The sequence below is a fragment of the Poecilia latipinna genome, unplaced genomic scaffold (genome assembly GCF_001443285.1).
Source record: "Poecilia latipinna isolate Pla-1442-1.1 unplaced genomic scaffold, P_latipinna-1.0 Scaffold2030, whole genome shotgun sequence".
NCBI classification, from domain to species: Eukaryota; Metazoa; Chordata; class Actinopteri; order Cyprinodontiformes; family Poeciliidae; genus Poecilia; species Poecilia latipinna.
In genome coordinates this window covers 62,052-73,486 of record NW_015114646.1, presented here as the reverse complement: position 1 = coordinate 73,486, position 11,435 = coordinate 62,052, and the positions used below count along the sequence as shown (strand labels likewise).

Genomic DNA, 11,435 nt, shown 5'->3' with positions numbered 1-11,435 from the left:
CGCCATCTGTTTCCATGCAAATGTCATGCAAAGTTTGAGCGAACAGTTAAAGAAAGAAAGAAAAGCTAATATTGTTTCTGTCTACTGCTGTGAGGTGAAATACAGCCACATCAGGCAAAGCATGAATGTGTCAAATGTTGGAAGTAGAAGTTGCCTCAGGAAAATGAGTCGGAGGGTTGAACTGGGAAAGTTCATCACATCAGAACTTATTCAGAAAATGAGTTTCTGTTTCCCTTTTATCACATTATCTCTGTTTGGAGAAGGAAAGTGAAAAACTTTTCTGTAAAAAGGAGGACATTCAGTTTGAGTTTTACCATTTCCATCAACTAAACGTGACTAATTTGACTTGTTAAGTCACCTCTGATATCCGATTGGTTCCACACTGACTTTTATAGGAAATGTTTCAGTAAGAGATAATTTATTATGACGTTTGGTAAAGTTAAAGGTGATTGGTCAAAGTGTTTGTGCTTGCAGATCAACCAATCAGATGATAAATTTATCATCTTATACTGAGAAAAAAGCTTTTTTTAAATAAAGCCTGAGCCCCGTATTTAGCTGACTCTGTTACACTTTTACTTTAGACATGAACAGCATGTGATTTTATCTCAGATACTGTAAAGACTTTATTGACATTTTATTACTCTATGAATCGGTTTAATGGCTACACTGACATTTAGCATTTTAGTTCAGTAATAAACAAAAAGGGCAAGAAATTTCAGTTTTCAGGTATTCTGTTGGTCTAATTATGAAACAAATCTTCCCACTTCGGAGGAGACGTAGATAATAACAATAAAACGATCAGTCAGTGGCATAGAAAAGACTGCCTTCATAAAGTTTCAGCCACAGACTACACATGGTCTTATAAACTCTGCTTTACATTAATATTTGATATAAAAATTTGACATTCTGAAGGAAGTTTCATATTATGCTGATTATTTCTGATAATAAAAAGCTTCTGTGAACAGAGATCAGTAGTTCTTTAGCTGCTAAATGAAATAAAATCAAACTTTAGATCATATAATTCTCCTTTAAAATGACTGAAGCTCACCAAGGGCACATTTATGATTTATTCTGCTAACTAAAATAACCATAACCATAATAGCTATGTGTGTTGGACAGGGATGGCTTTTAAATATTGGCTGAGCTGTTTGAAGTAAGAGTTGGTGGAGATTAAGAGTTTCTCTCCTTTCATGTAGTCGAGTTCACAAGAAGCTCAGCCCCTCTCTCAACTAACCACTTTCCAATCAGCGTCTCGGCCTTCACATATGATGTCCTTTTCATGGACGCAGCCTCACATTTCTGCCAGGGCTTCACGTGGCGAGGGGCAAAAAAAGTTTTGATGAAAACCCGAGAAAGAGAAGAAGATCAGATCAGCAGCGATATCGGCCCCTCATAAACGCTGATCCCCCTGGGAGATCCTGAGATCACAATGCTTCCCATAAAGCAGCGGGGGATCGGCCGGACTTCTGAGAACGACCCGCTTCTCCCCCAGCCGGAGTGAGGGAGCAATCAGCCAGAGTTGCCATGTTTGACTGACAGTTTCCAGCCCAAAAGCAACATAAAACCTAAAAAAACAAAGTTATTATAGTTAAATAAAACTAATGAAATAAATACAAAAATCGAGAAAACATTTCCGTTAATTGACATAAATAAAATCATTACCGAAGAAAAACTATATAGTGTTTATAAAACTAAAACATTTCAAATTATATATATAATATCCTTTGTTTTCATGTTTATAACTCTAAGTTTTAGTTTGTCAGATTTATTTTCCCCCTCAGAATCTGTTTACTGTCAATGGATTATGGCTTTCCGTTTTCCTCCAGGCTGAGTTCAGTTGGTCAACAACATGGCGACAGCAAAAGCTGGTCGTTCAACAATAACTGAATAAATCTTTTGAAAATGAAATCTTCTGTAGACTATTTATTACCCAATCAATGTAAACATAATCACAACACTTTGATATTTTTGATTCCTGCACCTAAAATTTAACCAAAGTATGAAAAAAAAAACTATTTCTATAACTAATAGTAACTAAACAACATTTAGGAGATGAAAACTAACAGCAAACCAACTGAATTAGACAAAGTCACAACAAAATAAAACTAAATTATAATGAAAAGCCCAAAACTATTAAAACCTGCTTTGAAAACAATGAGATGCGAGATTTTTGTGGCTTTATGTCCTTTTAAATTATGACGTTGCCCTGGGATTTTACAATATTAAATAACCAATGACTAAACATTGATGATGTCACGTTCAGCAGATTCAATAGACTTCAAACTAAACTAACAAATAACTCTGATAACGCAGCATTTTGTTAAAAGTTTTGTGCTTTTCTGAAGAATTTTCCTGAATACTATGAGAAGCAGCTCAAATTTTAAAACCGCACCCAACGCTGCCCCCTCCTCCCAAACGTGTAAAAAATTCCCTCTGTTTGGCCGAAACTCCTCCAATCTGGCAGAGCAGAAAGAGAAGTTCCTCATATAGTGAACCTGAATGAGGGGGCTTTCGGGGTGCAGCCTGCAGAAGAGGAGCGGGAAGGAAGGAGGTGGCATGTTGGGTCTGCAGACGAAGTGGGGCTGGGCTTGTTAGTCATTATATGAAGCCTAAAGTGGAACTCCAGGCCTCATTCTCCCACTCCTAAACGTACCCTGCTGTGTTTAACACAAGCCCCCTATAGATTCCATTAAGGCAGACAGGAATAAGAAGCAGAGCCGTGCACACCCCCTGACTCACATATACCTGAAGCTTAACCTTTTGACCTCCACTCTGCATGCCTCCCAAAAGAACTAATTTTAATTCTGATCAAGTTTGAATGCCTCCGCATTAAAAGGTTGCAACTTGTGGATAAAATAAAGTTGTTTATAAGTTCCTTCTTAAGTGAATTACAAGCTTTAGCAAATTGCCCCTTCAGAGGTGGGATATTTAGCATGCTGTTTCACTGGCGGTTTACAGCCAGGCTTTACAGTGGCGTGTGTTTGTTTTGTGAGGAAGGCAGCTATGGGCAACAGGTAATTTTGAGTTCATTCCCCACTGTGAGATAAAAACCATCAGGCTGAAGCGATGCCAAACAATGCTGCGTTCTGGAACTCGCAGTAAAAAACCAGAGCGAAGCAGGAAAATGACCAGGCAAATGAATCATTTCAACATGTTTAGTCTTTACCCTTTTTGAAGGACGTGCGAGCATGCATGGAATAAATATGTCACCGCTTTATTAGGTGTTAAAATGGACGAATGCAGAGGCTTTTGTGTTTGCTGCTCCGTCGTTCATTGTGGAACATTTACAGCCGCGGCCCAAATTTACAGTTTGATTTTTACTGCAAAATGTCTTCCTGTGATTGGTTCAGTCTGATGAATTTATATCAGTGTTGAAGCAGAACCAAAATGTTTTTGTATCCAGCTGATGGAACGGGAATCTAATGAAGACATTAGTGAAATGGCTGGGTTATTTACAGGCCTTTGTGTCCAGAGGCTGTAATTAAATCGCTCTGCCTTCCACGTTCCATACCAAAAATTGCTCATTATCTGTTTAGTTAGCTAGCTGCATTTGGCTTCAGTGGAGAGAGTTACCTTGTCTAATGCCTGCTAGGAAAGTGCACAGGAAGTACCGATTACTGGGAAAACCTAGAAAATGCTCCATTTTGCATGCAGTAATTTTAATTATTAGGCTTTGGTGCTTATGAATGTTTCTTATATTTGCATGAATGTATCACAGTTGTTACAAATCTGCTCTTATAAAGATCGTCTTCTTTTAAATCATTACTTAAAACTTATAATAAGGCGTATAATGTTTGAAACTTTTTTGTATTTTTATTACTTCACTGTTGTCTTACTTATATATTTATATATTTTAATTGATTTTGTATATGTTTTATGTCTTCAATAGAAGAAATGTCTTCTCTCTCTCCTCCCATAGTCAAAGTGTCTCTCCTGGTTCTGTTGTCTTAAAGGGCCAGTATTATGTATGTTCCCAGCACACAGTGCCATTTTATAGCATCATCAAATAACCAGATTATCTTCATTTGTCATAAAAATGCCATATATCCAGCATGACTTGAAAGAAATTTAACTTTGTAATTTAACGCCTTGAAATTGGGCCTCTGTCTCTTTAAGAAAGTCCTGCTCTTTTTGAAGCTCCGCCTTCAGAAAGTCATCTCAACATGGCTCCTCCATCGATGCTTTAGCAACGTTTTTACCAGCATTGCTCTGAGAAGTAGATCATTTAATGAACTTAGCAGCCGTGCAGTTCCACCAGGTGTTTGCTAATTGCTGCTGGCTAGTCTGAAGGAGCTGAGCGGTGGAGTCACATGTGAGGAGGAGAATGCACCGTCCAGACAGGGCTAGATCCACCCAGCTGTTTTGAAAAGCTGACTGGTTGCCATGGAGATTAAAGGATTTCTCAAACATGTATGAAAGAATCAAAGCGACACTCCAGGTTTGTTTCTCATGAGGGAAAAACATTAAAACATTATAACATGATGCAAAACTCTAAGTCTATTTTGCATCATACTGCCTCTTTAAAGAAAATTAAAAGTTGAATTAATTATTTAATCTGTTTATTTCCTCTTCATTTTCTCTTTATTCACACATTCTTGCTTAGATTCTGTAAAACACATTTTCTATTCTCTCGTGGCTTCCCGTCTCTTGGAGGTTTTCTCTTCACTGTTTTTTCCAGTCGCTCTGCTCCGTTTAGAGCAGACTCGCCAAAGGCTAGGACCTCGTGTGTATTGATTGTGTGGGATCGAGTCACATCTTCTCTGACCTTTGACCCCACGGTCAGCGCAGGCTCTCGGCCTCAGTTTGCAGCTGTGATGAGAGTTGGCATTCCTTCCCCACAGGTCAGAGCACCATTTGTCTCCACTGTAAGGAATACAGCGCTGAACTACTGACTTCACCGGTTTACCAAAGGTATGAGCAACAAATGACCTCTTCTTCTTCTTCTTTTTTTTCATGTAAATGTGAGGCATCCGTGTTTCGGAGAAAGGTAATTCACTTTATCCCTCCAAGTGAAGCATTTCAACATTAATGTCAAAAGTTCTGCACTGCACATTCAATAAAAACAGAGATTAAGTCATTGTGCATCTCTATACACATGTAAATGCATCTTCCACGGCAAATTTACATGATAAATAGTTCAAAGAATGTCTGAAAGACTTATGATCCCTGTTGTTGCACTATGTAATGGGACTTTAATGGCTCTGATAGCCTAAACACATGTTGCAGCTTCGCAGCAGTGAGCTGCTGCAGGCTTGGTCAGCAGAACCGATGCACACATGTTATCCATCGTCCGTGTTCAGAGTCAAAAGCCTTCATTCTTTCTCATCTATTCTCCAATCACTGTCTCTGTCTGATGAAGTCCTGCACCATTTTCACTCCGTTTCCTTTAGTCTCTGCGTCTTTCTGATAGAAATAGACTGATGCACTGTTTGTGCTGCTAGTTTTGATAGTAAAAAGACGAGACCATCCGGGCCTTTGGGGACTCCACAGCCACAAGTGTCTGCAGGGCTGTCTATGCTCAAGTCTGTTTTCTTAATGTCTGAGAGAGAGAAAGACCTCATGGTTTTTGGAATCCTTTGAAATTATGTTTTTCTGATCGATTCGATTCTGTAAACCCAGAGGAGCAGAGCCCAGCCCATATGCTCCAGGAAGACCAGGGTTTTTGAAGCTGATGGTATTTGTGTTTTATGCAGGCAAACTGTGAAACAGTTTGATTTGTCCAGGGTATCAATCGCTCCACAGGCTTTGCGATGAAAATGTTTACCCAGTGTGAACTCCTTGCCAGCTTTTCCCACTGAGGAACAATCTGTTTTTTTTTTACTTTAGTCTATCCTTTACTCCTCCCATGTATTTTCCATTCTTTTCCCACTTTCTTCTCTCTAGCTCTTCATAGTTCTTGAACACAACAAGAGAAGTGGATGTTAAATATATTCATCAGAGCTGACGCTAAGAAGAAACTTCTTTTCTCTGAATGCTTCATGCTTTTTGCTGCCTTATCAGTGCAGATGGCTGTCAGACCCTGCAGTCCCCTCTCCAGTTTCAATGTGGATGTATCTTTGAACTCTTTTGACATACAGTAATAGCTTGTTTTTGTCTGCAGAGATCTTGGTTAGCGATGTCAAACAGGGATTACTCAAGGGCAGGCGATGTGCCGTTTCTGCATAACTGTGAGTTTAATACTGAAAGGAAGAACAGAGACCTGGTTTTATAAAGGATTTGATGATTCAGTTAGAAACAAGGATGGTTATTCATCTGGCATTAAACCCAACCTGAGTGATGAAATCATAGTGAGCATTAAAATCACTCAGTTTAGCCTGATTGTATGCTATCATCTGAAATCTTTTAATTACATTTGATTTTCATTTAATTTAGTTTTTAATTCCTGTTTGGCACAGTTCCCTCTAATGCAATATGACAAAGTTTCACTCCTACTAGTAGATAATATCCATTCAAGTCATAAAACTATAGAAAGATTCGCAAAGAGTCTGGCAAGGAGCGACCGACAATGAGGAGCTTAATTACAGAGGCCGGGGTGGAAATGGAAAAACTACAGAACAGATGTGGTGCAGCTGTGGCAGAAGGAAAGCAAGGAGACACTAATTAACACAGAGGTAGCTGAACTAAAACTCAAAAAAGATGTACAAACCAAGGGAAAAAGACTAACACAGATAGAAAAAAATAAAATCGATCCAAATGTGCAAAGAACTGAACACAAAAACCAACTAAAATAAGAAACTAAGCATGAAGAAATGAACTAATAGTGGGTTGATGAAGGGCATTGTAACAATAATGAACACAGAAAAATTAACTGAATAAGTTTAGGCTGATCAAACATCAGGAAGAAAATGATCAAAATACACAATAAAACCCAAACACCAAAGGATAATGAAAAAAACAGAAAATACAAAATACAGTCAAAGTGGGAATGAAACTGTTTGATAGTGGGTTCAGTTTAACTCATGGTCATGATTGATGGCAAACAACCAGAACTACAAAAACTCAAATCAACATCTCCTTAAACCTTCATTATCCTGCTTGTTGCTGCCTTGCACTGATTGGTCGTTTCCCATGAAGAGAGGCTTTCTGTGATTTACATGAGTCACTGCATAACGCCCTGACCTGAGGACACAATCAGGTTCAAAACAGATCAACATAAACTGCCTACTGCAGAGAAAACTCGCTCACACGCTGGGCTCTGATATCTACTGATCAATCATCCCAACGTCAAACAAGGAGTTTATTTTTAACCAGGAGATGTGAAGGTACCTCTGCTGCGTGAGGGGAGTCAGGTCAGGTCAGTGGGTGGTCCTATCATGTACAGACCACCAAACTAAAGCAGATAAACGTGTTTCAGACCACCTGGAGCGCTGGACACACCTCTGACTGGAAACAATGGCCTGCTTGTGTCGCTGAACCCTACTTCCATTTTGAACCCATAAACAAACCGTTTCTTAACCATGTACAACTATTTCAGACCTTAGACAGATTTAGATTTAAAATTTAGTCAAGAAGTTTCCCATTAGAGCTTTTGCATGTTTCTTCTTGCATTTTGATGATTTATTGTCTTAAAGACTGGAAAGCATCCTGGCCATCACCCTAATCTTTAACCACTTTTGTTTTAAACTATGGAAATGATAAAGAAATGTTGAAACTTCGCTAGTAGCATAGTTCTTTTAGTTGTTTTTGTGGGTGAAGTTCACAAATAAAGTTGACTCATCATCTTAAGTAAATACCCACAGTATGTTCATACAAAAAATAAAGTTTCTATTTTCATAAAATATGCTACTTCAATATGTAAATGTCAAATATCCCTGTAGTTTTTTTCAACAAGTGTTGTTTGTACTAATAATATCTTAGTCATATTTCCAATATGACTAAGATATTAGTCATATTACTAATATGCCTTTCCACAAACACAAAATGAAAGGAAAAAGTAAGAAACTAGAGGAAAAAAGTAAAGTTGCTTGAGCTGCTTTGGCAGAAACAAACATTTTCTTCTGCACAATTAAATATAACAGCTAAAGCAAAGCAGTAACAGTAAACAACATTAACTATAAGCATTAACCAAAGAGCAACAACAGTTAGACATCAGGGAACGCATCGCGACGTGTGACAAAAACAAACGGTGAGCGATGAGAATGCATTCAAACATTCAGTCCTTCCATTTCAATTATTCGCCAATTAAATAAATGTATTTTTTAATTAAACAGAATAATAAGAGCTACTGCAGTGTGTGCAGAGCATTAGAAGCAAGCAGAGTTGTAAAAAATAAAGAACGGCTCCCACTAACCAACTCCAGTTCTATCATTCAGACCACAGAGTCATTCAAAAGGATCAGATTGTATTGGTCCCAATCAGTTCTCAATATTCATAACAAGAAAGTCAAGGAATGTGTGGCATTTTGTCCCTGTCCTCCAATCATCCTCCTTATAATCATCTCAGAGGAGCATTAGCTGGTAGGCCTTACAGGCTGAAAGAGGTCACAGAGGTCATCCTCACCCCCCCTCCTTCCCTCCTCAGCACCAATATGAGCTGATCCTTCTGGGTGTGGTGAAAATAACAAATAACTCATGTTCAGTTATGTTTCCATGAAGGGAGCACAGAGACAGCTGACAGGGACATGTTTAGACAGTTGCACACAGGCAGGGCATTCCTTGCTCTCCAATAATGCACACACACACAAACACAAACACAAACACACACTCTTATCCAAGTGCTGCGCTTCGGATGCCATCACAAATGTAGGCAAATAAACATGCAGAAAACACTGGGCAGGGCTTTGACTCATCCCCAGCCTCTGACAAACATGTGCACACACATACTGAGAAACATTCCACTTCCTCTGCCAACATGCCAAGGCTATCAGGCTCAGGCACATGTGCGTGTATTCTCCATCACACTAAAAGTAACACGCAAACACATGCGAGCTTGATTAGAAAGCTGCGGCTACTTGACAAATGGCACAGTGTTCATATTATGCCTGCGGTGTGGTGGTAGTAATGATTCCATAATTGTCCTGAGCGCTCAACACTCACTTCCAATCAGCATCCCAAACGGCGCTACAGCTGGCTACTCACGCCTCTGGAAGCCATGAAGGCTCTGTTCCTCTGCACTCGCTGGCCTCAGATGCAGAGATGCTGCTGCAGCGGCGATGAAGAGGAACCAGGAGGAGATGCAGTGCCACTGAGTTCACACCGGTCCTCTCCAGCCGGGGCATCTGCTGCGTGATCCTGGTAACAGCCAGAAAATTACAGCTTGAGCTTGTTGATCTCAATGAGATGCACTGAAAAAAAAATAAAAAAACAGCTGCGTCACATTTCAATCTGTTGACTTAGAAAAAAACAAGAAGATTTCCATCTAAGTAATTGCAAACAAAGTCTTGGTTCCAAAACAGCAAAATTGTGAAAAGATGTTTAGATTTTCCACGACGCTGAAGCGTTACGACTGTTTTCCATTTGCATGTGTGCAAACATTGTATTCATTCCATTTTTTTCTAGAAATTTGCTTTTAATGCATATTTTGTTCAGGGCCGTTTATCAAATTGATCAAATGTTTACATCAAGTCAAAGACTCTTATGATATTGTTCTTTTGCCTAAATAAGTAAGGCCTTCTCTGAAAAAAAGGTTGATTAAATGGAAACACATGCTCCCTGTAAAAATCTTTATAACCAATTAGCAGTAAATGGGCTGTCATTAGAGAAGTTTCTCCTTTGAACTAATCACACATATCCAGTCAGCCATTCCTCGTCTTATTCTAACTAATAGTAAAAATAAGATACTTTTGACAATCAGAGCTTTCTGCATTCTTATTGTGATTTTTCTTTCAATTTGGAGATTCAGATTTAAAGTTTTGTTGTTATTACATTGGATAACTGTACTACCTCATAAGGTTTTAACCAACAAATCCATTGTTCTTCCTCTGGGCTCGGCTAAGGTTTCTATCCACTTTGTACACATGTTTATAAGTTAGACCCTTAGCTTTAAGCATTCATGTATCAACCAATCAGAGCCTAATGAAGCCAAAGCAGCTGCAGCCCAGTGCTGCCTGACAGCACATTTATTCCCACTGTTTGGATGTTTGAATATAAAGATTTTCTGAGATTTTCTGGGATCTTTTTCTGATCATGAACTGCAGATGAAATCCATCTGTTCTCTGTTTTAAGTTGATAAATTTGTTAAACTATTTGCATAAACTTTTACATCTTTACTTCTAGTTTTTTTAAGCCATTTCATGATGATAATCTGTTGATAACTAACATATTAACTCAATAGAAAAATGATCCAGTAGAAGACTTTCACATTCACACACACTGTTGGGATCAAATAAGCTCATTTAGAGATAACTGCATATAAAGTCTGATTGCTGTATTCCATTTTTGCAGAATTACAGCCATAACATAATTCAACAAAGTGCTCCCCTTGCCTTCACATCACCCACTGCCTTACTTGGAAAATATCTTGTCCAAATCAGAGGACTGTTAGTTCGGATACTTGAGTCTGAGACTCACTGAGAAAGATTTATCCTTGTACCGCATGTAGACTTTAATTAGTGATGAATTAAGCCTCTGGTCTCAGCTTGCTAGAACATGGTCCCTCTTGAAGGTTAGCTCTGCTCGAATATTTTACCACTGACCTCTCAGAGAGGCTGCCAAGAATGTCAGATATCCAAGCTGCGTGGGAGTGCCTGTGTGAGCTCCTCCTGGCCGGCTGGCTGCCTCCTTCGCTCTGCGTTTCATCTGTTCGCAGTGCCCTCTGCAGGACGCCGGGACAGCATGTGATGATGTAAGCACATTTCTCCTGTGCTGTGCAACTGCCTGTGGCTATGAAGCGATGCGGGGCAGACTCTATCAGCTCCCTCTCTTCTTCTTCTTGTTCTTCTTCTTCAGTTTGCTGCAAATTTCAGATTTTGCATTCCATCAAACTCCATGAGAAATGTTTTGTTGTTCTCCATTGGATGCTGTGAAACATGCAGCATGCTGTGGGGTAAATAACCTCACAGAAAGTTAATACATCCACTATCTTTGTGTGATTGTGAACCAAGCGATCCGAACCCGTACAGCAGGATGAATTCATTCTAAATTAACAGATTTATGCTTGTGGGATCTGTGAACACTGAGTGTCTCCCTCACACTGACAAAGACCGAGATGCTAAGCTAGTCTATTGTTTGGCTTGGGGTAGCCTTCAAGGTCCGCTTGTTCTGGAGAAGGTCTATATTAGACTTCAGCTGCAGGCCCTTGTTGTTAATTAACTAATTACTTTGGTAATTTGACAGTTTGATGTGCCTCCCTGCCCTGTGGCTGCCTCCTCTTCATCTGCTTTAGAGCCTTAGCAGCCCGATATGGAAGACATATAGATTCATTACACTTATTTTACACAATGGATACTTAGCCTTTGCAATTATGTATGATTTTTTTTATTTTATATTTGCCAGCAA

At 39.2% G+C, this 11,435-nt stretch overlaps 1 long non-coding RNA gene across 1 annotated transcript; it reads right to left on the bottom strand.

The window, feature by feature from the left end:
* Positions 1-4,601: 4,601 nt before the first annotated feature.
* LOC106935825 (uncharacterized) lies at positions 4,602-11,121 on the bottom strand. Its single transcript, XR_001421979.1, has 3 exons — positions 10,634-11,121; positions 9,078-9,230; positions 4,602-6,179 (listed from the first exon to the last, which is right to left on the bottom strand). It is a non-coding gene; the product is annotated as an uncharacterized LOC106935825 (long non-coding RNA).
* Positions 11,122-11,435: the final 314 nt, after the last annotated feature.